The 27,288-nt window shown below is 43.3% G+C and overlaps 1 protein-coding gene across 2 annotated transcripts in view; it reads left to right on the top strand.

The window, feature by feature from the left end:
- Positions 1-27,288, top strand: part of Sox5 (SRY-box transcription factor 5) — a 1,002,153-nt gene that overhangs the window by 139,204 nt on the left and 835,661 nt on the right. Inside the window, exons 1-2 of one of the 2 annotated variants that reach the window (XM_076568278.1) lie at positions 15,946-16,020; positions 24,508-24,587. The gene's annotated coding sequence lies outside the window, so the exon portion shown is untranslated. Of the gene's footprint in view, positions 1-15,945; positions 16,021-24,507; positions 24,588-27,288 lie in introns of those variants that run through there. The other variant, XM_076568276.1, reaches the window with a different exon arrangement.

Here is a 27,288-nt window from a genome sequence, read left to right as displayed (position 1 = left end):
CACAAACAAGATGGGTGGCTCCTGAGGAGTGATACCCAAAGATGATATCCAGCTTCCAGTGCACTCACCTATACACAAACCCTGGGACAGACACACACACACACACACACACACACACACACACACACACACGGAACTGCCCAACTTGCATTCTCAGGCAATGATTTTTTTGAAAGGATTCTGTGCAAATTCTGATCATGTGATGTAGCCTGAATCATAGCAAAGCGGAGTTTGCATATAACTAGGATATTCAGTGGCTCCTCTTACTTAGTAATACAATTTTGTCTTAGGGGAATGTCTTAGGACCCAAGTGGGTACATGAATCGGTGTCCTTCTGAGCCCTATGGACAGCTTCCCTGTGCCACCCTTATGTACATATAATAGATCTTAATTTGTAAGTTAAAGGCAATAAGCCGTTAGCAACAAAAACTTACTGTAGATTCAGCAACCTCTACATTTTTTAATCTTCTTCATTAATTGGAGAATTTTCATCATTTCACGAAAGTGCACTTTAAGGTTTAAGATGCCTAAGTTATCAACATCATATCTCTGGCATGTTGGAGCCATTATTAAGTGAAATCAATTACTTAAGAACAAGTCTTGTGCTTCTGTGGAAGTCTCCTTAATTACCTGATGGATATGAAGTGAGGACTGGGTGGGTAGTGTATACAGCTTGGATACAGTGAGCAGAGAGAATGGAGCAGCAGGAGATTTCATCCTATTTCCCAGAACAGCATGTGACTGAAAACTAATAATTTATTTCTAGAATTAAAAATTCTCAGATGGTGCTTAACTTTGGGTAACAGACTGTGGGAGGCAAAGTTGTAGAGGGTGGGGGACCGCTCCTGATACAGTGAATCAGACTTATTATGTTGCCTCAGCTGCTACAGGGTTCCAAAGGGCCAAGAATCACATGGGTCAAAACATGTGTTCAAGATTTGCTAGGAAATTTGCTCCTCCATTCCCATTAACCTCGAGAGGGTCTGTGAGGTCAGTGGAGGGCAGTTGTAGCAGAACTTAGGAATACTGTGGTAATGAAACTTCCCATGGAGGGGACTAAGCAGGGTCATAGGTTTCTCTCAACCTTCTTGCGCATAAGAATAGACAGCGGGATGTCTGTGTGTATGCTGGTGTAAGGAGGGTGCAGGGCTGGGCGGCTGACCCGTGTTCAATAGGAAATGTCAGATGGGTAGCAAGAGCCGCAGCTTTCTTAGTAGAAACAGGTGGTGATCTCTCAGAGGTCCCCTGGGTCCTGTGTAAAAGGGACTCTGTGAGGGCTTCTGCTCTTGCCTCATACTAAAGAATTCCCTGTCAGAAGGAGACAGCAGGAGGATGTGTAATTGATGCCACCCAAGAGGCAGAGATTGTTCAGTTTGTCATATAACTTTGTCCACACTGATGAACCCCAGCCTGCTGATCTAAACAGGCCCAACCCATCAGATCACCCTTGCCTGGGAAACCTGCCTTGGCACTGGTTGCAGACAAGACATAAGGGTCCCAGGAAGGAAAGGCATTCCTCTCACTGCTTCTTAGCCTTATTCCTCATGTATTTGGTGATTATAATTCAACTCCAATCTCACTGACTTGGGGAAGATGTTTCCTTCTTTGGTTGAATTCTGGCAGAGGTAGTATGGGTGCAGTGTATACACAGGTATATTTTGACCTGAAGAAGTATGTTGACCAGTGAGTTTTGTCTTTATTATTTTTAACCAATCTCAACCTTCTCCCAAAACACTGACCTCTGCATGGGTAAATTATCTCCATGTCTGTGAATACTGTTTCTGATGTTTCTCTCACTTCTCCTTGAGTGAACAGACACTGAAGAGGTTAAACTGGGAAGATAGGGCAACAGTGAGCATGCTGAGGATAGCCTGGCATACAGAAAGACAGACAGATGGACAAGGTAGGGGAAAGCAGATTTTAAATTCTGTTACTGTGATCTCATTGGTTGCTAAACTGGAACTCTTGATTCTGACATTTGAGACCTCTTCATCTCAATGGCTTCTTAGGCACCATTTATTGTCTGTGCAATCCATTGTGTGGGATTGTCTTCTCTGCCTTCCAGACACACAGTCTGCAGTGGTGGGTCCCTGCAATAGAGAGAGGTGTGTGGGTATGAAAGGCAGAATCTTACATTGTGACCTGAAATAACTCGAGTCAAGATTTACCGATTCACGACAGGTCTGTACAGGCATGATACTTCACCAATGCCATCAGAACAGAGCATGCCTCACTTTTCTGTCATCTGCTCTGCTCATCTCTCATCCCTGTCCCAGCTGTTTCTGGTAGCACCATGGGGGCTGTGCTGTTCTAGCTGGTGACTCCTGGGAAAGGAGTACGTGATATTTTGATTCTTTTCTGACTGCTTGTGTGCTTTGGACTCTGTAGCCTTCCTGGATCAGTCATGGTGGCCAAGGAGCAGGATGCTCCCATGGAATGGGCCTGTGCTTCCCTTGTGCTGTGCTTGGGTGGTTCCCTCTTTGGGGTTGAGGTGGTTAACTATAGCTGTACTGCAAATGGGAATTTTCCTGTGGGGCAGGGTAAGAAAAACTCACAAAAAGCACACCTGCTTCAGCTATTTGTGAGATGCAGGCAGGCACAGGTGCAGAGTTGTAGTTGAAGGGATCCTCAGAACTCTGGAGTACTGGCCCAAGAGTTCAGCCTTAACCAAGTGCATGCCCCTTATCAAGTCAGCTCCCGCAGTTTCCCTCAGAAGGAGTATTGCTTGTCGCTTGCTTCCAAAAGCATCCTTCAGATGTCCAGTCTCTGGGACTTCTTCAGCTCAGCAACAATTATGGGTATTTACAAACTAATTTTCTGGAGAGTTCTGGCAACCACAGCCAACTTTTTGATAATTTATTTTGTCTAGGACAAAAGTTTCAGCATTATCTTAACCATCTAAGAACAATCAAGTCAGTTTCCAGCCCCTGTATCTACTGGGCATGACATAAATTGATACCAGAACATTTTGCTTCTATATTTTATTGTGAGTGTTCTGTTCTCATAGATCTGTGTGGTGATATTATGTTCCCCAATATATTGTGCACCCTAATTTATCTGGGGTCAGAGAACAGAACAGCCACTAGACAGACATAGAGGCCAGAAAATGGTGGCACTCACACCTTTAATCCTATCACTTGGGAGGCAGAGATCCATGTGGATCTCTATGAGTTTAAAGCCACACTGGAAACAGCCAGGCATGGTGACACACACCTTTAATCCCAGGAAGTGATGGCAGAAAGCAGAAAGGTATATAAGGCATGAGGACCAGGAACTAGAGCTGGTTAAGCTTTTAGGCTTTTGAGCAGCAGTTCAGCTGAGATCCATTCTGAATGAGTACTCGGAGGCATCTAGTGTGAGGAAACAGGATCAGCTGAGGAATTGGCAAGGTGAGGTAGCTGTGGCTTGTTCTGGTTCTCTGATCTTCCAGCATTCACCCCAATACCTGGCTCCAGGTTTTATTTTATTAGTAAGACCTTCTAAGATTCCTGCTACAGATCTGGGTTTCTCACTTAATCTTTCCTTTTGAAGCAGCATGTGTATAATCTTAAAGAAATGTTTTTAAACATTTACTTTGTTATAAAACTATATGAATCATCATAGAAGAATTTGATACAAGCCAGGTAGTAAACTTGGCACTTGGGAGGCTGAGGCAGGAGAAGTGTGAGTTGAAGAACAGCTTGACACTATAATGGGAAAGTTCTGACTCAAGAAGAAAGAAAGAAAAAACAGAGGGGGAGAGAAAGGGAAGAAAGAGAGGAAGGAAGGAAGGAAGGAAGGGAGGGAGGGAGGGAGGGAGGGAGGGAGGGAGGAAGGAAGGAAGGAAGGAAGGGGAGAGAGGGAGAGGGAAGGAGGAAGGAGGGGAGAGAGGCATGGAGGGAGGGAGTCACTGAAGCTCTAACTCAGTCCCACCTCCAAGAGCTTCCTCAGCTTCCCAAACCAGGAGCAGATGGAGGGCAAAGTCTTGTAGCACATGAGCCTGAGCACATTCACACCCCAAACACGGCACTAGTCACTCACCGTGGAGGCTGAAAAGGACAGTGTAGAGGGTATTGGCGGGCTTAGTGCCTCCCCCGGCTCTTGCCGACAAGCCTCTGAAGGACTGGGGTGGTCAGTGACCTTGCTACTGGGATGAGAAACACTGGCTTCTCCTTTGAAAATGCTGAAGTATAAGTCCGGTTCTGTTGCTTTTGGTTTCTGTGGTGTTGGGATTGTTCCCTAATCACTCTAGTTCCCACTGTACCAGTCCAGGTGTGGAGGCAGATGTCACATCACCTGGACTACAGTGGACAGCTACCCAATACATCTTCTGAAAACCTTTATCACAATCTTCTGTATTCTATTTGCCATTTCTGTGGGGTGGAGGGTACACTGTGACATTCTCTTCTATCATAGACCCAAACTTTGAATAAATTCCAACATAAAAGTGATAGCACATTTAAAATTTTTTTATGCATAAAGAGATCTCTGCTACAACTCAGTTGATATCTAAAAGGTTTTCATGATGAACAGGTCTTGATCTCGGAACTTTGGCAGGCTGACTGGAAGCAAGGATTCACCATCTCAGTCTATGTCTTGGCCTAGTAAGGCAGTCACTGGCTATGGAGTACCTAAGAGTTACCATTTACACATTTTCACTTGGTGACTATTCATTGGAAATATGTTATGTGTAAAATTGACACTTCTGTACTCAAAGAGAAGTTGTTGTTTCTCAATAACGAAAACTGAAATATTGGAAAAGGATTGTATGTAGCTGGAGAGCTTCTCTCTGGGTCCCACCAAGCCCCTGCAGTCCCGCAGCCCTTTTATAAAATAAACACACAGACTCTTATATTATTTAAACTGTTTGGCTTAATGGCTCAGGCTTCTTGCTATCTAGTTCTTACATCTTAAATTAACCCATTTCTATAAATCTATACCTTGCCACATGGCTCGTGGCTTATCAATATCTCACATGTTGGTACTCATGGCGGTGGCTGGCAGCATCTCCTGACTCAGCCTTCCTGTTCCCAGAATTCTCTTCTCTGCTTGTCCCGCCTATACTTCCTGCCTGGCTTGTGGCCAATCAGCATTTTATTTATACAGAGCGATATCGACACCATTTGTATAACTCCTAGAATAATCTAGCTTGCTGGTAATCGCATGACATAGCCCTGTACTCAGCACAAAAATGTAACTCAATAGTGTCTCTTGTAGATTTTAATCTTGCTCTAATTTCATATGGTGGATATTTATTTTAATTTTATCTGTGGTCTTAAGTTTAGCAAACTACACATAAAACACATATCCACAGAGTACCCAGATTTAGAATCCCCTTAAATATAATGTAGCGGTGGTTATATTTTTATGGTAGTTTTGAAAATGCATCGTTTCAGCAATAACAAAAGTGTGGATAGGCCACTTTTCATAACTCTATTTTAGATGTCTTTTAGCCATTTGAAGACAGACTCTGGAAACATCACTAGTCAGCAAATGCTGGAAATTAATAATGAGAATGATTTGATGGTTTGGGCATCTGACAAAAATTGTGGACCCTGTTTCTTTCCGAGACATGTGCATGTTCTACACTGTCAATTCTTCAACCTTTTGCATTTGTTTCAATGGATTATTGGTGTATACTTAAACTGAGCTTTGAAGATGTCCAGAAGTAATACAATGGTTGATGATAATGCAAATTTCAGAGTAGCGCATACACTAAAATCTCTGCTTGGAGTTTGGATAAAGCAGAAAATCACACTGATTTAAAAAAATGCGTATTTGTATTTGTTGGAGAATATTATATATTTTAACCATATTCACCCCAAAATTACCCTCTCCCAGGTCCTCTCAACTCCTTATCCTTGCCTTGAGTCCTCTTTTTGTTTTAAATTTAACAACCGTCTTCTCCAGTTCATGCTGCTAATATACTTCTGGTGTGGGGCCATTCATGGTGGAGCTAACAGCACCCACACCCTTCAAGAAAACACATCTCTTGTCCCAGAAGCCACCAACTGTCCATAGCTCCCCAGTTAAGGGTGGAGGCTCACAGACCCTTCCAATTACCTGCTGGATGTTGTGCAGGTGGGGTGCAGGCAACCATAGCTTCTGGGGGTTCGTGAACACAACTGCCCTGACCTGTCCAGAAGCAGTTGTTCTGCTCCGCTCCTTCCTGATCTTGGGCTGTTCCAATCTTTCTGTCTCCTCTGATGGTCCCTGAGCCTTGCTTCATGGTGGCTGAGCTCTCCTTGGTCACTTATTCTCTGTACATGGGCCAGTTGTGAGTTTCTACATTAACCACTACCCACTGTACAAAGTCTTCTCTGCTGAGGCTGAAGAGCTGCATTAATGTATGGTAAGAATTTAGAGAACATTTTGTTACTATGTCCACTTAGCCAAATAACTGTAGCAGGTTCACTAGTGGGTCTGTCACTGATGATTTTTAATTTAAATTTCACGTATGAAAATAGGATAAATAGTAATTTCAATTTCAACAATGTAACTTATGGGACACATGAAGATTCCAGTAGCAAATATCAGAGTCTTTTTTGCATATCTACCCCTTTATTAAGCCATCTTTTGACAAACTGTGGCATGGTGATCCACTTTATTGGATGTTATTTTTAGCACAATTAACTTTTAGTTTGTTCAAACAAACACAATAATGTAGAGGGATATGCTGTCAGGATCACACCTGCATACTTATCTCCTTCAGACACTGGACAATTTAGAAAACAGACCTTGTAACAAGACTCCAGTTTTGAGTTGGAAGGCAATGTGCTCAGGTATAATAGCAAATATATATTTATATGATATGTATGCATGTATATGCATACCTATATACACATATATGAGCATCATCTAGGAAATATAGCTTGATCAGATAGTAGCACAGCAAAAATAAATAATTCTTTGTAATTTCCATTGTAGAAACTTTTGTAGAACTCTACTATCTTATTGCCATTTGAGAAATGATTGATTTTTAAGCATTAACTCACTGAGAGCCAGGGACCAGCAGCATTTGTCCATGACATGACCTGATACACACTGACTTGTTCTTTATAACTTTTATGACTGTGTGAACAAGAAACAGAAGAGTCACATATCTTTCCAGAGTTCACACCACTAAGAATTTGGAGCATTTTTGTTTAAACCTTGGTAGACTTCAAATGCCCTATGTCCTTGCTACTATTCAGGATGCATTCTTTCCCCCAAGTTTCTCACTGTTTAAGGAAGGATGGCTTACCTACTTAGTCCTCAGTCTCAATACCCGATGAGCAAACTTATCTTTTGTTTGTTTGTTTAAGAACAATTTTAATGGTTGGTCCTGGCAATGAAACAGCCTTCTCCTTCCCTATGTCAGATGGGCACACTGACTTTTAAAAAGTGGACTTAAAGCTTGGGGAAACCGGAGTCTGGACCTCTGAAACATTGAGTGAAAGAGAAACGCCTGGGCAGTGAATGTTCTCGGATGGTTCCGATCGGGCAGGATTAGTCATAGTTTGGTTCTAAAACTGAGGGTTTTGCCTCTTCCGATAATAGTTGTCAAACTTACAAGAGTTTTTGCTAAAGTTTTTCATATGCCGTGTTCTGATACATAACTACCACACAGCTTTCCCCTCTTTCTCAACCTGAAAGATCACTTTTAACTCAGCCTGAAGGAGTCTGGGCTGAAGAGTGGCATTTGGAAGGTCTTCTGCTCACACGTCTGCCCTTTGTTTTTCAGTCTGGTCACAAGACTCTGTAGCCAGCAACAAAAGGCCCCCAAATCAGTGTCTGGGTTCTAAGCTGTCTGCGTGGATGTGGGAGGGCACTGTCATCCACCTTTTAAATTTGCCCCCTGATGTTTTTTTTCTAGTTTCTTTCCCTAGCTTCTTCCTGAGCTCGGAAAGGCAGGGACGGTTTATCAAGCCCCGGTGGCTACTTCCAGCACTGTGGATCTCTGCTGGTTGGTCTTTTACTGTTACACACATTCACACCTCATATATTTTGCTCTAAAACAGAACATCTGAGTTGATTCTGCGTTTGCAAAGACCTCGGAGAGATGGAAGATGGATTTAATGTTGCCATTTTTAGACGGGGCTGTAAATAGAATGGCAGCTGTCCTCGGGTGCGTAGCAGATATACGGTGCACACACTGAATAGAAGCAGATGAAAGAGTGCACCCAATTAATCCTCACAAAAATTCACATTTCAGCCATATACAATCTTAACCACAGTGTTTGCATTTATTCTGCACCCTCACAGATGTAATCTCACACTTGGAAGGTAACTCGTGAAGAGAGGGAAAATTGCTACCATCTTCACTAGGGTTCAAGTGGCCTGCGGTATTTTAGATGAAGAAACTGTCCCCTTTTAAATCCTACAAGCAATTCAAATCTTCATATATGTATGAGCGATTAAGATTAGTGGGGCACCCTTCTTTGTGATGTGGGATAAAGAGGTTGTTCTTCATAGGAACTATTTCTTTAGTGGAAGAGACTGAAACAGAGACTTAACATGTGGGACAGAATGTCACAGTTACAGCAAGAGAGTCTGACAGAAGTCTTCGATTGTTGAGGGTTTCTCTAACAATCATTTCAGGTGCATTGCTGACAGGATAGGCACGGTAGGTACCCAGTCATCTGGGAATTTTCCTCAGACGTGCTGGGAAGATAATTGTGTGGTAGTAAAGTACTTGTTCTGCAAGCGTGAGGACCCGGTTCAGATCCCCAGCACGGGTGTGAGACAGCTGCTTCTGAGCATGCATGCCTGTAAGCTCAGTGCTGGGGAGCCAGAGGCACCAGCATCCTTGGAGCTTGCTAGGCTGCTGCTCTTGCCAAATTGGTGAATTCCAGGTTCAGTGTAAGAGGCTTTGTCTTGAGAGGTAAAGTGGGGGAGTTGACTAGGGAAGATCCATTGACTTCTGGCTTCTTGCATACATGCATACATGCATACCAGCAGGCCCCTCACCCCATGTAAACAAGAGGTGGCTTATAAACATTTGCATGTTAAAATTAAATTATACACTTAATCATTGTATACTTAGTTTTAAAGTTCAGGCAGTATTAGAGGAAGAAAAATCAACTGCCCTGGAGGATGTTAGGTCATGGGGTAAGGCTTCATTAAAGTGCTAATGAGAGACTGACTCCCAGGGATTTTGAGGCCTGAGTAAGAATTTTACTTAATAAGTAATGAGGGGAAGGGATCAAGACCATAAGAGGACATAAGAGCATCCACAAAAGAGGGGATGTCACAGCCAGAGATAACATGATGTGAGGCACTGTGGGGTGAGGGATGCAGGAAACTGTCTAGGGTTGCCTTTCTCCTGTATACTTCCTATGCACTATTGGAGGTGTTCAGAGTCTCCAGCAAGGAGGAGGCTAGGAAAGTGAAGTCAATTACCGAGAGAATCTCAGTTTTATAACTACAACTCTAGCTTGCTTTGTCTCTAGGACATTCCTAGCTTTGAATCCTGACTCTGACACTGGTCCTTTGCTGTCTTGTGATCTTGAACAACTTTTCTAAACCTCCCAGACTCTATCTTCTTCAAGCAGGCCCCGTGGGTGCTGATATTTTCTATAAAGCAGTGCATGGGCCAGGCATGGTGGCACATGACTCTAAGTCTAGTCCTGGAAGAACAGAGGTAGGAGAATCTTGCAAATGTAAGGCTGGCGGGGTCAGCACAGTGAGTTTCAGACCAGCAAGGCTACATGGTGAGAATGTATTTCAGAAAAAAAGCAGACAACTATAAGGAAACCCCTCGTATGGCATATGGCACATGGCCACCCAGTGTATAAGGAGAGAAGTTAATTTCCACATCTTTTTCTGTGTCCCCACATAAATACCTCCCTTTGTTTGCATGAAGCCTGTACCTAGAGGGCTGGAAAGAGACTAAGGAGTTGTGGACCCGGTTTGGGAGACCTGGGTTGTAGTTCCCAGTGCATAGTGACTTCGAGTGTGCACTACGTTGCTTCTTCTCTCGAAGGGAAGGTTGGGGGATGGAAGTGTGTGACTCACAGCCTCATCAGTCAGCCCTGTATCGCATGGGCGGCCCAGTGACTTATAGAGCTGAATTCCAGTAACAGGTTGACTAAACCAGACATGTTCTGTTCTGGTAAAATGTAATTTATAACATCTAAACTCATTTTAAAGAGCCGTGGTTATGCCATGTTTGCAGAAAATGGCAAAGCTCACAGCAAATACCTGGAAACTTCATTAAATATTCAGAAACAGGCCAGGCCTGTGACTTCATATCTGTTATCCCAGCATTCCAGAGGCTGAGACAGGAGGATCACTGTGAGTTTGTGCTGCATAGTGAGTGACAGGCTAGTCTGAGTTACAAAGGGAGACCTTGTCTCAAAACAGCAAACAACATCATCAACACCCCCTACACACACCCCCTACACACACACACACACATACACACACACACACAGAATGAATGAAAACGCAGAGGTGGCGACTGGCCAGCTGTGAGCACTTTCTCAGATCAGGAAGAGAACACTGCGGTGTGGTCTCCAGTGGCTGTGAGGCTGTGGATGGTGGTTCAAAGCAAGCACACGGATGCAGTGTGTCAGAGTCTCTCAAAAGATGCCCCTGAGACATACATGTTGAGAACACGTTCTCTCTAAACATGGAGCGGTCCACACTCAGAAGAAGGTACCGTTAGCTGGGTCACAGGGTCAAGGACTGTTGACTCTAGAATTCAAACCATAACCCTTTGATGTCTCTCCTCCAAGGCCACGTCTAACTAGTATTTTCTCTAAACATGGATTTTCATATCATTCTGCAGTGGAAGCTGGTGTGGCCCTGGACTCTGTAACGTCTCCCTCTCTGCTCTGTCTCCCTGCTTTGTTTCCACCCGTTAGTCTTGTAACCAGCCACTTACCACGTGGATTACCTTGTAATTGAAACTGTAAAAGCCCACGGCAGGTAACCCCATGGCTGGCAGATGGTGTTCCTGGTGTGTCAGCTGTCTGGGAGACTTTTTTCTTTCTTTCTTTCTTCTTCTTCTTTTTTTTTAACTACATTGTGGTCTGGGAGAGAGAGAGAAAAGGAAAAGAAAAAAGAAAACAACAAAAGATAAACCAACAGCCCACAAAGAAAAAGAGCCCAGCTTCTATAATTCGAAATTTGACAGAATGTCTTTGCTAACACTTCCCAAGCTGCCTTAAGACCAAAATTCATGTCTAGAAGCGTTTTCTGTGGCGCACGGACTGAAAGAGAGCGAGGCGAACGGAGCATCGTCGGGAAGCATGTGGAGGGTGCGGCAGCAGACTGTGGAGCTCCGCTTCGGGTTGGTCTTTTGGTGGACTTATTTTTGGGGTGGAGAGCTGAGGCACACATCCCCTCCAGCTATTGGTTGGTTTAGCTCGCTCTCATGGCAGCCCAGGGGGAAGAAACGCTTGTTCAAACAGTAGATACTCCATAAAAGCTAACAATTATGGCAAGGTCTTTCAAAAGGAAAATTACATTAAAGATGAATGAGGGCATATTGAAATAATTACATTTTAAGGTGTGTAACATTAAAAGATATTGAATAGACTATCGACTGTTTTGTGGAAATAGCAATAATGAAATTCCTGTCACCTAATCTTACAATAATTGGGTTATTATTATGCAAATGAAGGTGTTACTTAAAAAAAAAAAAAGACAGTAAGGAGACCAGGCCTCCTTGAGGCAGCCCTTTATTTTGCAAGCTGGGCTGCCAGTTCTTAGATAGAAGCCCCAGACCCTCTTCTCAATAACTTGGAGACACTCATTTTTATGATTTGCTCTTCATTTACTCCACGGCATTTTTCATCTGCCACAGGGAGCAGATTGGTGGCTGGTGGTATGCTGTGTGTGTGCCTGTGCTAGCTTTATGTGGAACTCGAAGGAATAATTAAATTGTATAATTATTGCCCACTGTCATTTCTCAAAAGTGAAATGGAGTCACTTCTGCCAGAGATGCATGCTGCAACCCTTATCATCCCTCTGCACATGCTCTGTCCCTGTTGTGTGGTATCAGGTGGTGGCTGAGTGTCACTGGAGCCAACAGTTCATGTTGGGCTAGTAGCTCTCCAAGGACACAGTTGTCCAACTATTGTGACTGGAGTGGTGAGTCCATTGGTCATGCTAGAATCATTGTTTTGTTTTGTTTGGCTCCCACGGTACCCATCATATGAAGAGAAATAGATGGGGCAATTATCCTATTGGTTCAGGATCTGGATAAATCTGTGTGTTAGCAGAAAATGGTATTTCTCACCACGCACAGCCCAGGCATGGGCAAAGGGAATTGTATTTCCTGGGAACATTGTACAGCTTCTGCACAATGCTCCCTGTAGGGAATGCCTTGTTTCCAAGGGGTGGTGCAGAGAGGCTTGCTTTATAAATTCTCTGGGTTTTCTTCGTAGAGAAAACACCAGAACCAGGTGTAGGTTGAACCTTACTGACATCTCATGATGGAGTTATTTTTTATAGATTGAATACTTTAGATTAATCATGGCCAAGTAGTTTTGAGCAAAGCACAAAAGACAAATTTCACTCACCCAGTACTTTGGGTTCCAAGGATTAGGAGGTCAAGAAAATCTAAGCCTTATCAATTTATTTTAGAATCAACTGAGACTGAATAAATGTCAGGGCAGCTGCAGGCTTATGTCCTCCATCACTTTTCAGGTAGGACCTGGCTCAGAATGGCTGATGTGCAGCACCACTGTGTTGTGTTCTGCCTCGTGGACAGATCTCAGAATCCGTTTCTGTTTATATGATGAAAGGGTCTAGAAGGTGTTTGCTACTGGAAATAAAGCCTCAACTTTAGGCCACACCTTGCAAGAATTCACTATCCTGAAGAGATTAATTCTGGCTCATTGTGTTTTTACCAATCTCACTAATTTTCTTGCCTCAGAAGAGTAGGTCATTTAAAAATTTATTTTTATGTTTTTACACTGTTTTTCATTGCAATTATTCATTGTACATGGGACTTTAGGACATTTTCCCAGAAGGATGTAGGGTATGAATTAAAATTAATTCTATGAAAAGAAGTTTTGGAAGCTGAGAACTACAGCATATAGCTTAGGTTAGAATGTTTTTAGTATCCTGGGAATTTCATTTGCAAAGCTTGGGTGTAGCTGGTTCTGTTCACTGGCATCCTGCCCATGGTATACCAGCTGAGTGTCCTGGTTTTTATTTTTTCTCTGCATGGCTTGACCATATCAGTCATTGTTTCTAGACCTCCCGGGATGGGGAAAAGACGGCTGTGGGGCTGAACACTAGCACTGAGTTATTTTCAACATCCCTTCTCGCATCTGTCAATCTTGATTTCACCTGGTCTGAAAACATGGAGAAGAACTATGGACTGTACTGGTAATGTTGATCCCTCCCTGAACTGACCTTTCCATCACTGAGGCTCCCCATGAAACCTGAGATGACAATGCTCAAGGAGTGGAGGAAACCACAAGGGGACCAGTAAGAGGTTCTCCTAAAAAAACGATAGCAGCCCCTCAGCTCCCGCTCACTGGTTTAGGGAATGATCAACAGGCTTTGCTGTTCTTGAGTTTCTGGCACACGTTGCCTTGACTAAGGCCACTGTAAGGCCAACCTTTGCAGACAGTATTACAGTGAGACTTCCTACTGCAGCTGCCACCAACCCACAGTGACGATGATGCAGGACAGGGTCCCAGGTGGGAGCACAATCCATTGCAAGCCAAAGGAAGGTTAAACTCCACCCATTCAAATAGGATCAATACAGAAAAAAATCCATTTTGAATATATGGAACGACCCATTATCATTCTGCACACTGTAGTGTGCTTGGAGAAGTAGGTGCCAGCCACAGTCAAACCAGTTTGTATCTCATGTGACTTTTGTTGCTACCAGATAAGCACAGGGACTCGTTTGGCCTAGAGCAGGAGACTGCCCTGCCACAGGTACAGTGGTCTCTGACTGTGTCTTCCAGGGAGAAGCAGTGAGGACTACCCAGAGCGTCCCAGACAGGCCAGCAAGGGGGCCACTGACACCTGCTCTGCAACACAGCATGCGTGGAGGCAAACGGGCTGAGGACAGGCTGGTTTGATCTCGGTTACAACCGAAACTCCTTTAGGGCTGGGAGACAGCTGTCAGTAAAGTGTTTGCCATACAGGCGTGAGGATCTGGGTTCAGATTCCTCAGAACCCCAGATCCCACGTAAAATCAGGGCACACCTGGCAGTAGGCTGAGTCTGCAATCCTAGCACTGTGGAGGCAAAGGCAGAAAGATCCCTGCAGCTGAGCTCTAAGTTCAGTGAAACAATGTGTCTCCAGAGATGAGGGAGAGAGAAGGGAGATCCCACCATGTGCCCTTATCTACTCATGGCCATGGTTTTCTAGATGTATCATAGTATTTCATTATGTTTTATCATCCAATTACACATCCATCAACACTATCATTAGTTCTGACATTCACAATGTCTTGGTCTGTCCTTCAAGTTTGTTTTCGTCTGTGGGTTACTCTTCTGTTTGTTTCTTCTCCTCCCATCTTACCTGTTTGTAGAATTGCGTGGTTGCATTTTTCATGGTGTTGCTTTGGCATGTCCCTTCATATCTTCTGAAACATAGCAACTGGCTCTGGAGACTTGAGCAAACATGCTTGATCCCTTTGTAGGACTTTAAGGGGTTCTGTGACTTTTCATCAAGGGGAAGGTAATGTTATCAATCTCTTTGAGATGCTGACATTCACTGATGCTCAGTGCTTGCAACCATTAATTCATTAGGAATGTGGTGTGAAATAACCTAATTTTAGCATCTTGGTTTTTATTTATCACCTATAATCATTTATGAAAAGACACTTGAAAGTCAAGAACTCAAGTACCAACTTCTATGGTTCATATATAAAATGCAGGATTATAAAATTATTGTATCCTCTATTTTAGGTTTTATTATTTTTATTTTAATTGTATGAGTGTTTTATCTGCTTATATATACATCTGTGAACCATGTGCATGCAGTACCCACAGAAACCAGGAGAGGGCATTGGAGCCCCTGAAACTGGATTTAAGGGTTGTTGTGAGCCTCTATGTGGGTGCTGGGAACTGAGTTCGGTTGCTCTGTACTCTTAACCATTGGACCATCTCTCCAGACCTGTTGGGTCTTATTGTGCACCCTAGTATCCAGATAACTGGCTGGTGTCTTGTTCTCCTGAAGAATAAACTGCTATTGGATTCATGAGTTTCAGTACAGTTGATGTGAGTCACCACAACTGTGATTCTTTGCCTTTGAAAGCCATAGTCTCTCATCTTTCCCTGATGAAAAATTCCTCACATTGATTGCCAAGTTCTTTACTATAATTGTAGTGTCTGGCCTATCCAAATGTCTTTACTAAACTTATGCAGAACCTGCCCCATTGATTTCTCTAAGAATTCATTGTGTATGCATGCTTTCTGTGGTCATTGGTACTGTTTGGTCAATATCCAAAGACCTAAACAGAAAGACTTACTTGATGTGCTTAAGAAATATTAGCTCCAGGACTCAAGTGTTAATTTGTGACTGTTGGATTTTATATCAAAACAGGAATTTCAGATTGACCTGGCTTCTAAGAAACCTATCAAAGGCTTTTCTAATATCTCTAGAGAAGAGCAGTCCTGGCATGGGACAGTCCCGTCTTTTATGCTTTGACCACAGTATGAGCATTTGAAATATTCCTGACCTCAGTGTTTCCTTGGCTTATTATGGCAAGATGTCATTCTACAGCATATATTTGGCCCCTCTGGGACTACTCACAATAAAATACATTGCAGGTATGTGTATGTGTGTGTGTGTGTGTGTGTGTGTGTGTGTGTGTGTGTGTGTGTGTACAACCTGGGGTATCACTCTGAGGAATGCCATCTATCTCTTTTGAGTCAGGGTCTCTCATTGGCCTGGAGCACTGGCTGCCCACACAGCCCCAGGAAGACCCCTGTCTCTGTCTCTTTAGTCCGGTGATTACTTAACAATGATGCTGATATCAGAGAGGAGCTTTGCTGGGGTGGGGGCAGTGGCATGCAGTGATACAGAGCTGATGGCACCCAGCACAGCAGTGCAGCCCCCACTCCACAGTCACTGTAGATCCATGTGAGATGTTTCTGTTTTTATTGTTAAACCTACTTAGACTAACTGGGATGCTTTTGGAAATCTTTATTTTTTTTTTTCTTAAAAAGTCTAACTAGATCATTATTAACTGGGAAGCAGAAAGCATCTGTGGTTTCAGGTTTCACAACCACAGAATGTGAAAAAGAGACCATCCCTAAGGGCCACCTCACACATTAGGGAAATGTCTCCCCTGTATCTGATAGTTCTCTTATTGCCGTGATGAATGACCAAAGCAACGTCAGGATAGAAGGGTTTATTTTGGCTCACAGTTTGAAGATATTGTCCACCATAGAGAAAAAGGCTTGGGCAAAAGCAGATCCAGCTGTAACAGCTGGAGTGTGAGATGACTTCTCACACTACACCCTCAGTCAGAAAGCAGTGAGAAGTGAATGATCTCCAGCCTTCATGTCTCACTCACCATGAAACTGTGCACTGAACAAAGCCTTCCTCCCTTAAGTCCATCATGGAGGGAAAGACCCAGGCAAGGGAGCTCAACTCACTTTCTTCTTTTTATTCAGTCTAAGTTCTCAGCCATAGGATGGTGCTGCCCACACTCAGGGTAGGTCTCCCCTTCTCTGTCATTGGCCTCTGGAAACACTCGGACATAGACAAGTCCACAGGTGTATCTCCTAGGTGACTCTAAATCTTGACCATCACCTCATAGCAAATCTCACACATTTCTTTGGCCCACATTGTGTACTATTCCTCTACATCCCAGACATGCTTTCAAGAGAATTCATTTATAGGTTGACTTAGGCCCAGGAACAGCAGCTAGTCACTTGTAAAGACTATGGAGTCACCATAGTTTCCTTGAACGTAGTGGCTTCACCTGGCAGTTTGCAGTCAGTCCCTCTCACTGTGTAGGACTTACATGCAGAGGATGGCATCAAAGGGAGAGAAACCCCAGGTGTCCCCGGGCCTTACACTTGTATTTGACTGCAGTATGTAAGTATTGATCGATTACAACAGAGAAAAGGGAGAAGAGAAGCCTCATATGACACGAAGCATCCCAGGGTATGTGATGGGGCTGGAGATATCTATTCTGAGTTTTATTTTAAGTTTCACTGTGTATGAATTGCACAGGCAACCCTGTCATTCCTTTAGGCCTCTAAACAAGCTCAGTGACAGCCAATTTGTCCAAAACATGACTAAACTTGCCTTTAAGATGTGCTGTGTGCTGGGAGACTTATTGTAATAATTCCCATGCTTCTCACACCCCCTCTATTCTACGTCAGAGAATGCCTTGTGTTCTACCCCGCTGCCTATGATTTTTCTAGACCCAAGTCACTGTCTGCCTTTCCTTTCAGCTTTCTAGACTTTTCTCCTTTTCTTAAAACCCACAATATTAGCTCATTTTCTCATCTCTGTGGTCAAAGACCTGGCAATCATGGAGGGAAATGTGATTTCCCGTGAGTCAAGTTGATTGTCAAGATGTAGAGTCACCTAGGAGACACACCTCCAAGTATGTCTGTGTCTGAGTGTTTCCAGAGGCCATTGACAGAGAAGGGCAGACCTACCTGGAGCGTGGGTAGCACCATCCTATGGGCTTCGAACTTAGACTGAATGAGAATGTAAGTTGAGCACCAGCACTAATCTCTTGCATCTTTCTGACTGTGGGTGTGGTGTGACCAGCCTTCTCTCACTCCAGCTGTCATGGTTGGATCTTCTCTTGCCCAGGTCTTTCCCTCCATAATGGACTTAGGGGAGGAAGATTTTGTTCAATGCACAGTTTCATGTTGAGTGAGACATGAAGGCTGGGGCTCATTTTGTGCCAGTGGTGACTTGGGGTGTGGTCTATGTGTCTGGATTGGGACATACAGATTTAACACTAGAATCAGGCTGTCTATAACCCATAAGCTTCACGCCTATAGCCTTATGTCTGCCAACTAGGCCCCATGTCCGAAACTATCCACTGACTTCCCCAACAGCACCACCAGCTAGGACACAAGTGTCAAACCCAGCACCTGAGCTGACACTGCACAGCTGCTAACATACTTCTCTATGAAGCTTGTCATTGACTATCTCTGCCTTTGGGTCCTTCCTGCCATTGTCCTCTGCAGATGTTGGCATGTAGTCTCTGTTCACTTCATTTCAATCAATCTGAGGAGTCTTTGACTTTATGTCTTTGAACTCTTACTGACATCTTGTATTATTGATTAGCATCTTCTTGAAGTGGAGACCTTTGATGTCTGAAAGAGTCCCATGGAAAGGATCTGTTCTTCATGTTACCAACTCAACAAGGGAAGGACTGGAGATTTTGTCATTTTTAGACCCAAAGCTCCCACTTATTAAGTCGTGGCTATAAGTCTGATGCAGTAACACATGCCTACAGCTATTATCTCAGCTCTTCACACACATACTCAGGAACACTCTGTCTGGTAGGCTAAACAAAAACCTGTCTCAAAATAGTTGAGGTAAGGAACGGAACTATGTGAGGATACTAGAAAAACTGTTAGGACCTCATTAATAACTCATTTCTCACTCCACTCTGTATTCCATCTCTTTCATCAGCTTCCTTAGGTTTAATATTAGGGAGAATCTCTCTGCAAGATTTGCAGCTTCACATCTAAATAGTTCTTAGAGGGAGAGAGAGGAGACTGAGGGATCGAGATTGATTTTTAGGATCTACCAATGGCTGGGTGAGGGTGAGCACACTGTCGCTTCCTAGAGCTTGGTATTGCATTCTTAGTCCTGATCAGTCATCCATAGAGTTTAAAGGGATTCAGGTCAACCCTCTACCCCAAACTCTGAAGATTGACAGGCCTGGCTGTCCAATGGGAAACTTACACTGTTTAGCTATGGACAGGATTTAGTTCTACAGGTGAAGTCATGTGGCCAGAGTCCTTCAGATGTGCATTGACTCTGGTACCAGTTTCCATACATAGTAATGTTTCTATTAAACCATGTCTGAATGTCAACATTCATAAATCATATCTACTGTAGGGGCCTCTTTCTGGCATTTGGTGCTTCTACTTTATTTAATCTCATTTTCTACCATTATCTTAAGTGAGTACATGTTTGCTGAGTGACTTGATTTCTTTACCTAGGATGTGATCCAGTCACCAAAACCCCTTACCTAGTTCTTGGCATATGAACACTTTCATAGATCCCAGTGGACTCAGAGAAGTCCCACACAATGGGGAGATTTATGATGCTACTCTGCAAGTTCAGAGATAAGGAAGCATTGGCCAGTAAGGCTGCCCTTTGCTGCCTAACCAGGTGCCTGAGTAGAAGCTGGAGATTGTGGCTGTGTGACCTGGAAGAGTCCAGGATCTCCCAGAAGGAAGATGTGTGTCCTCCATGGAGACTTCATGCCAGGCCATAGTGAGCTGTGGACCATAATGACCTGGCTCTCAGAGCACAGAGATGAAAGTAGAGAGATCCTGTTATCTCTGGCGCTTCCTGAGATGCAGGGCCTGCTCTGCTCCTGCTCGGGCCTGCAGTGAGCCCTGCTATTCAGGTTCTTCCTGCCTCCTCAAAGCCAGGGGGAGACCACCCACTGTCTCACAGTACCTCAAGTCCTCCCCTTTAAGAATTCCAGATGCCCAAGATGAGTTTTCTATAAATGTTTATGTTATATTTCAGGTACTTTTTTTTTTATTCTATGGACATAGAAGCCCATGCATTCCTATAACCCCATACTCTAGACATTCTGGACACTGTCCCACATTGACATCTTTCTCTGCTAATGACTTTTGCATCTTTGAAGTGCTTGGATCACAGCTTCTTTACTAGTGAGTTTAGTGAGTTTAATGACTTTGTTTTCTGTTTCATCTAACAAAGTACGTTGCAGGCATTGCTCAACAATATATTTAATTTGACTTAGTATTCATACAAGGGTTGAGACAGTCTGTGATACTAATATTAGGATCAGAATTTGCATCTTATTCATGGAAAGGGCTTGGGTTCTGCTGTTACTGTGTAAGATCTGTGCTGAGAACTTTGAGCATTGAACAGAATTTACCAGCCCTGCTCTCAGATTGGTATGTTGATCCTGCCCCTTTTATCAACTTAGTCTTTTTTGTTGTTCTTTCCCCCACTTTGTGTGTGTGTGTGTGTGTGTGTGTGTCTGTGTGTGTGTGTGTGTGTGTGTGTGTGTGTGTGTGTGTGTGTGTGTTCTTGTACCCTTGCATGTGTGGAAGTATTATGCTTCACCTTATTTTTGAGACTGTCTCTCACTGAACCTGGCTGGCCAGCAGAGGCCCCAGGGTTTTCCTGACTTTTTCCTCTCCCCAGTGCTGGGGTTACAGATGTGTTTACATGGGTGCTAGGTTAGCCAAGCTTAGGTGCTCATGCTTGTAAACAGACAATTTACCCACTGACCTACTGCATTAGCCCCTACTCCTTAACATAAAGCTTCGGCGTTAATGTGGGCTTTCTTTTGATTTAGAATATAGACTTTGATGTTTTCTTAGGGGTTTTGCTCTAATCAGGAACAATGACTTTGTGTGATGAAAAACATTAGAATATGGTAAGGTGTCTAAGTCAAGCTAGCTGCCTGTGATAGTTTCCACTGATCATAGTGGTTTGATAGCTGGAAGGAGACAGATTGTTCCGTGGACTGTGGTCCATTAACACTGAAAGAAATGGACTAGTAGACTGTCTTCTCATGACCACTCTATAGCGCTGAGGAAAATGGGTCTGCCCACCTCCTGACACTTTCTCTAGTGAAGTCATATTTTACCTGTAGTCTATGACAATTGGCAGAGGGTGTATACACCTATCTTGCTTCTAACTTAGCAGGGGACATCCATAGCTAACTGATGAGACATGAGGTGAGCTTTCATTAGCTGTTTTGATAGTCTTTGCTGTCGTAGTTGGGCTTTTCTGGTCTTTTTCCTTCTTACACCAACCCGAGGAGGCCAAAAAGAAAAAAAAAAAAAAAAGAAGAAATATAATTTGCATCTGCTGTAGAGATGCCTCTAAGATAGTTGCTCAGAGGGAGCTAGGGATTCTGGGAGAAAGCCTGAAAGAGGACAGGAGTAGGCAAAGGTGGTAGAGACAGGGGTCTTCAGAGGCATGGGGTAGCAGCGTGGCACTGAACATGGTGGTGTTCCTTCCGCAAGGTTCTTTTGTTAAAAACATCTAGGAAGGTAGCAGTCCTGTCTAGTTCCTGTGCTGGGGAGGGGCAGCTATGCAGCTTCAGCTCAGCCCAGGTGCTCCAGTCGGGGATGACAGCTGCAGCATTCCGGCTTCCTTCCCATTCACCAACTTCCTACTGGAATGCTGAGCACCTGGGCTGTTTTCCTGTTCCCAGAAATATATATATATATATATATTTGTCACATGTGTCCCTGTTAGATGAGGGGAAGACCCTAGGCTCTATCTGTCCATGATGCTACATGGTACTGTGTCATAGCACACTGGTCTGGAACACAAGGACATTTGTACATCCAACCCTTTGTGAATAGCAACTCAAGGAACCCACATTAGCTTGTGAACCATGTTTTCCCCAGGAGTAAACAGTGTATGTACGTGGCTGCGATCTTAGCTCTTGAATGCTGACTTTTTCTCCTAGTGTGAACCGAGTATTTGTTCATATTTAGACAGCTTCTAGGTGGAGGTAATTTAGGCATTTAATCAGATATAAAGCTATGCTAAAAACAGGAATAGCTCATTATAGATTCACAGATCTGTATATGTGTGTGCTCAGGGATGAAAATAATACTGGGATACATTTCAGAGGAAAGAGATGAGTGAAAATAAGAAAAAAAAAAACCTAATGGATTTGAGCCCAAGTAAATGAAACTCTATTATTTAATTATAGTATCCGACTGTGAATATAAATGGAAGATGAGCAAGAATTTTTTCTCCTGCTTGGATTATAGAAGATTTCATGACTAAAAGGGAAAGTCTGTCACTCAGAGCTCCACACTAGAGGTCTGATTCTTCATAGAGTGAATCAGGGAACAGAGAAAATATTTTGGGAATTGAGGACGATGTCTTTTGCACACACTCAAGGTTTTTATATCTAAAATGAGTAAAATTGTACATTGGAATAAAGGTCTTGTCCATCCAATTTCCAATTCTGTGTTGCCTAGATAGATAGGAAAATGTCTCACTCTACAGAGGAAGTAGAGTCACAATTTCCTTTTTGAAACCTTTCTGGGCTCCTCACTGAAGTATCGATGATCAGGCCATGTATTTGTTATCCATTGCTGCTCTTGGCAAGTGGGTGCATTGCAGCCCTGGTTTCCTGGTTCTGTGCCAGTGCAGATGACTGGGGGTAGTCCATCTGCCATGTTCTTATTTTGCCTCCCTTAAGGAAATGAAGTGTAATTGAATGCCAAGCAGACTGCTAACACATTGGAGAGAAAAGTTAATATTTTTTTCCTCTCTCAGTGTCTCTCAGTACCTTCAGACCCTGGTTCTAGCTCAACTCTGCAGTTGACTCATCTTAACCTTGGGGAGTTAACTTTATATGTCTGCAATTGGTTGTTGGTAAGGGAACTGTTCATCCTGTTTATATTCCTAGCAGGCTATGAATTGTTGAGAGTTCATGGTATGATAAATAGACCACGTGGAGTTCCAAAGACTTTTCTAGACTCACAATTTTGGTCTCTTTTAAAACTGCCTATTCCAAAGTGATGTAAATCAAAAGATAGATACCTTGAGGTTTTGAATGAGAATTTTTGCCCCTTATTTCTGTCGTCTGCCTTGGGAATGTAGATATGTGCTTTTGTTCTGTATGGTAGAAGACAGGATAATGTTATGCATAGTTACATTTGTCTAGACATTTGAATTCTTCATTTACTGTCTTTACCAGTTTTCAGAATTATTCAATAGAGCACACCTTATTGATTCATGCCATACTATATTCAAACTGGTAAGCTGATGACACTAGCTTAACATGATGTTATGTATCTATAATGCCATACACCTAGAGAAACCGCTAAGAAAGAAATGACTGGTTAAAAAAATCCACAACTTAGGAGCATTAAAATGAAGTCAAAACTGTGAAATAAAAATTGAAGGCAGGAAGAAAACAGAAGTGAGAAATAGAGGGGAAAGCCCAGGGAAAAAATGCACTCATAGCCCTAACACAACAATATACACATTAAATGTAAATGATCTAAATACAACAATTAAAAGATACATTGTCAGACCATAAAACAGGATCAAAACAAACCTATGTATAAGAAATTGTTCATCTAAGTGTGGTGGTCCATATCTGTGATCCCAGTATCCAGGGAGGCTGAGGCATGAGGATTGCTATGGGTTCAAGGTCCACCTGGGCTCCATAGTGACTGCTAGGTCAGTAAGGAGCATATTCCAAGACCTTGTCTAAAGAGCAAACAAAACAACACAGAAGAAACTATTGAACTGAATATTGTGTGCACTTTGGAAAATGAATGGATGAAAAGATGTATCCCAAAATATTAGTTGGAAATGTTAATTATTCAATGAACTTAAAAGCAGTAATCTTCAAAGCAAATTAAATCACCAGTTTATAGGATGACATATATTATAATGTTTTCAGGCAATCCTGAATGTCTGTGTGCTGAGTAAGTGAAATGCAAGATAAATGGAAACATGAGAAAATTGGAAATAAAATGGCCAAGTCCACAATGATAACAGAAGATGACAACAACCTTCTGTTTAGAATCATTTGATCACTGCCCCTCTCTCCTGACCTAGTTTGTGTTGCCACAGAGGCCTCTGGCTTTTGCTGGACATGCTTGTCGGCTCTCACCACAGGGCCTTTGTTCCTACTGTCCCCTCTGTCTAGAGAACCGCCCTCTCTGCCCTGCTCACTCACCTTAGCTAAGCCTGTGCTCAAATGTCCCCTCATCTTTCCAGAAGTGGTGTTCCCACCAAAATCTGCCCCTTCCCTCACTTCCTCTTCTCTCTTCAGAAACAGATGTGAAAGTTGGCAATATTCAGCATCTTGGATACATATTCAGTGCTTTTTTCCTTACTGTCCCCAAATCTTCCTCAAGAAGTGATTAAGGACGCCTAGCTGAGGAGGCGTCACCGCAGGATTGTGTGGTAGCTGGTCATATTGCATCAGCAATCCAGAAACAGCAGACAGGAAGTAGGTCTGGGCTAAACAACCTCAGGGTCCATTCCCGGTGACCCACTTTCCCAAGAAAGGCTCTACAACCTTCTAACTGGGCACTAGCACCTGGGGACCAAGTGTCAAACACAGGGGCCTGTGGGGGACATTTCATAGGCAAACCACTGCGGATAGGAACTTCAAAATCCCCCAGCAGGCTTCTCTATCCTGCATTGTCTTTTATTTGGAGCATTTTATTTGAAATAAACAATGGAATTGTTGAGAATATGCAATGTAATTCACTCTTTTCCCTGTCACTGAGTACTCTGTATCAAGAGGGTTTTCAGTGTGTTGCTCTGTCATGTGTGGTTGATTCCTTCTAATAGTGTTTTCCTGAACACCTAAGTTTTCACAGCCATACACTGCCTGTGTAGACCATGGAACTAAATGAGATGACTCCAATTCTCTTCTAGACACTCTAACCTGTTGTGGTGCCAAGATCTACTTCCAGAGGATCCTTAGAAGTCGTGGACAAGCCCCCCACATGTGGCAGGTATGACTTCTTCATGTATACACGGAGATCCTCCATTTAGCCATATAAGCAGTGATGTGGGGATGCATCTAAGTTCTCAGTGAGGCTCTTTGGCCTTAAGTTCTTATGGCATAAGTCTCCGGCCCCATTAGTTCCCTTATTTATTTCCACCCTCTCATCCCTGGTGGAGCATATGTGGACATTTCTCAAAGGCACCCTTACCCGCCCTTTCTATTGTCTTCTTCCTCCTCCTACATTACTTTTTCAGTGTTTCAGTGGAACTCAGGGCCTCTTGCATTCTAGAATGCTAGGCAAGGGCCAACCACTGACTTTTATCCCCAGTCTCACACTATGGTCTACCTTCTGGAGACTTCTGCCCTTCTGTTATACTTTCCAGGCACACCCTGGGCCCATCTGATAATCATGATGACCAGAACAAACCCTGTTGGGTGTCATAAAACTCCCTGACCTTTGCACTGTCACCCTGAGGCATGGTGCTTGTTCCATGGACTGTATTCTAGGACATAGTCTGAACATATTATCTTGTCATTTCTAAAATCTAAGCTTCACCCACACAGGGAGTTCTCTCCTACCTTTATCTCCTCATAACAATTTCACCCTGAAACATACTTTGAACAAGCCCAACTCAGAAACTGCTTTAATTAATTTTACTATTGCTGTGATAAAAAAAAATATGACTAATGCAACTTGAGGAGAAAAGGGTTTATTCAGCTTACATTTCCACATCACAGTTCATCATCAAAGGATGTCAGGACAGGAACTCAAGCAGAGCTGGAACTTGTAAGCAGGAGGCAATTTAGACGCCACGGAGGGGAGTTGCTTACTGGCTTGTTCTCCATGGCTTGTTCAGCCTGCTTTCTATAGAACCCAGGACCACCAGCCCAGGGATGACACCTCCCACATCAGTCATCAAGAAAATGCCCTACAGGTGTGTATACAGCCTGATCTTATGGAGGTATTTTCTTATTGAGATTCCTTCCTCTCAGGTGACTTTTAAAGCTTCTGTCAAGTTGACATAAAACTAACTACTCAGCACAGAAGTAAAGCAATCACATGTAGCTAGAGTTTTCCTACCTTGCCCACATTCAGGACAAATCTTTGTCACCCACCAGTCCCACAGCCACTCAGACCCAACCAAGTAAACACAGAGACGTATATTGCATACAAACTGTATGGCTGTGGCAGGCTTCTTGCTAACTGTTCTTATATCTTAAATTAATCCATTTCCATAAATCTATACCTTGCCACGTGGCTCGTGGCTTACGGACATTTTCACATGCTGCTTGTCATGGTAGTGGCTGGCAGTGACTCTCTCTGCCTTCCTGTTCCAATTCTCCTCTCTGTTAGTCCCACCTATACTTCTTGCCTGACCCCCGGCCAATCAGTGTTTTATTTATTGACCAGTCAGAACAGTTTAACATACAGACCATCCCACAGCAATCACAGTTTTTAAATTTTATCTCTTGGTCAAATTTAGGTCTTAATCAGGCTCCAGACCTTATAGGCTCACTTGTAGATCAAAAAGACTTTTCTGAGTACTTCTAATCTCCAGCCAGAAGCTGCATATCAGCTGTGCCCAACATCAGGCCACATCCACAGCTTCAAAGTCAACAGCAAATGTCTCTCCCGCTCACTGAGGCTCATGTTAGTGGGACCTGCAGTGAGGAGGAACCTTCAAATTTTGTTGGTTGTGGTTGGTTTGTTGTTTGTTTGTTTACCAGTCACCTGTTCATTGAGTCATTGGCTGCTGCAGCTGAATTCTAAAGGGTTAGAACACAGAAAAGAAGAATGGAAAAGAGCTTGGGGGAAATCTCCCATGAACTGGTGCTCTGTTAAGTTAGGTGTGCTTTGTAGTTCTGGTAGAAATTTAAGTCTGCTTTTGGGGGGATTTATGTATTTCCCCTACTGGACTCATCTGGCTTCAACTGTCTTATATTGAGCATGGCTTCTCCTACAGTGTGCACTGCCTGCTTAGTTCCTGTTTTTCATATAGTCTATTCTCCATGGAGTTTAGTAGTGTTAGGTGGATGAGCCCACTGGTTTTCTTGAGGAGCTGTCTAGCTATCTTACACACAGCTGACATGCCCATGAAGCATGCATCTTATTGGTCTACATGAGCAGGAAGGGGGACAAGTTTTTCTCAGAATCCAGACCTGTTCTTTTCCCAACCATCTTGACTTCCAGAATTCCACCATGGTAAGCCAGTCTCTAGTCCACTGGGTCTCTGAACCTTGGGGGATAGAGCCTGGTAGGCCTTCTGGAAACTTTGGTGGGTAAACTGCTTGCTGAAAAGTGAGAGGACTGAGCTTGGATACCCAACAGCCATGCAAAAGATGGACCCAGTGGTGTGCATCTGTGACCTCAGAACTGGGGCTTGTTAGCTAGCCAGCTCAGCCAATCAGTGAACTCTAGATTCAGTGAACGGCCCTTTGTCAAAAATAAGGTGTAGATGGTTAGAGGAAGACAGCTGATGCCATAGAAGCAGGGAAGTTCCATAGTTGATTTCCCATAAGGCAAGAGGTTTGTTCAGCATCCCACTGAGCCTTGAAACCTCCCTGTTAAATTTTAAAGCCATCGAACTCCTCCTCAGTTTCTTTCAAATTCTGGATTTGGAGCTGGTCCTTTACTTGTGAATTTCCCAGCTGTTCAGTGAAGGTGCCTCGGTTGGATCTTCCTGTCAAAGATCTGATCATTTTACCCC

Source organism: Peromyscus maniculatus, chromosome 3, assembly GCF_049852395.1.
Source record: "Peromyscus maniculatus bairdii isolate BWxNUB_F1_BW_parent chromosome 3, HU_Pman_BW_mat_3.1, whole genome shotgun sequence".
Lineage (NCBI taxonomy): Eukaryota > Metazoa > Chordata > Mammalia > Rodentia > Cricetidae > Peromyscus > Peromyscus maniculatus.
The sequence above is the reverse complement of the archived record's forward strand: the minus strand, read 5'-3'. Positions and strand labels throughout refer to the sequence as shown.